This window comes from Aplysia californica, unplaced genomic scaffold, assembly GCF_000002075.1.
Source record: "Aplysia californica isolate F4 #8 unplaced genomic scaffold, AplCal3.0 scaffold00588, whole genome shotgun sequence".
Lineage (NCBI taxonomy): Eukaryota > Metazoa > Mollusca > Gastropoda > Aplysiida > Aplysiidae > Aplysia > Aplysia californica.
This window is the reverse complement of record NW_004797858.1, coordinates 286,961-287,991: the sequence shown is the minus strand read 5'-3', so window position 1 is coordinate 287,991 and position 1,031 is coordinate 286,961. Positions and strand designations below refer to the sequence as shown.

The 1,031-nt window shown below is 40.5% G+C and overlaps 1 protein-coding gene across 1 annotated transcript in view; it reads right to left on the bottom strand.

The window, feature by feature from the left end:
• Window positions 1-1,031, bottom strand: part of LOC101859812 (serine/threonine-protein kinase 36) — a gene marked incomplete in the record, with an annotated part of 53,674 nt that overhangs the window by 6,092 nt on the left and 46,551 nt on the right.

Below are 1,031 nucleotides of genomic sequence, written 5' to 3'. Positions count from 1 at the left end.
ACTCTGCTTACCTCTCTAGCCTCAACAGCATAAAGTCTGCTTTGACTATCAAGGCACCCCGGAAATAGCGGATCACAAGAGAGTGACAAACATTCAAATAGTAAGAATGAGGAAAGAAAGAGCATTGGTTTGGTATGTCGCTACACACACACACACACACACACACACACAAATACACACACATAAATGCATGCACGCGCGATAATAATAATAATAATAATAAAGATCACATCTAGCACCCACTCCCTGGTGGCTCTAGGAGCCTTACAATAAAATAAGATTAAAATCAAAATTTCATACATACTGGCCCCTTCAACGTACAATGTTAACAATTCTTTCAACTACGTGATATTATATATATCTACACAGGTAATCTGCCAAAGAACACATACACAACAAGACAATCACTGTAGCCACTGACCACACTAGCTGTTGGAAGAACAATTTAAATAAAAATTGTAAGTAAATTGAGATTTTAAATAAATGTTTGGAGACCAGATTTAACTGCGGTAAAAGTCGACGCCTCTCTTGAATGTCGAGGGAGGGAATTTCACACTGATGGGGCAGATGTCGAAAAAGCCCTAACTCCAATTTTTTTTAGTTCAACAAGGCGTAGTTTTGAGTTGTTTTTTTATTAACGGATCATAAATTTCGAGATAGAATACACTCATGTAGTACATTAGCCTCAGTTCGGACACAGATTTTTTCCGCCCCCTCCTGCCCACCCAGAAGTAATGGGTACCTGACTTCGAGTTGGGGAAGTAAAGGCGGCGTGGAAAGGAACTGGCCATCCTACCACAATATGCCGAAGGCCCAGGAAGTTGTCTCACTAACAAGGCAATCCCCAATGTCCGGATCGGATGCGGGAACAACTTTTAGTACATTAGAAATAATGATGTAAAAAATAAGCCGAGGGATGATATGAAGTTGCTGTTCGTACAGGTGATTGTCTTATACAGGTGGCTGTTTGTACAGGTGATTGTCTTATACAGGTGGCTGTTTGTACAGGTGATTGTCTTATACAGGTGGCT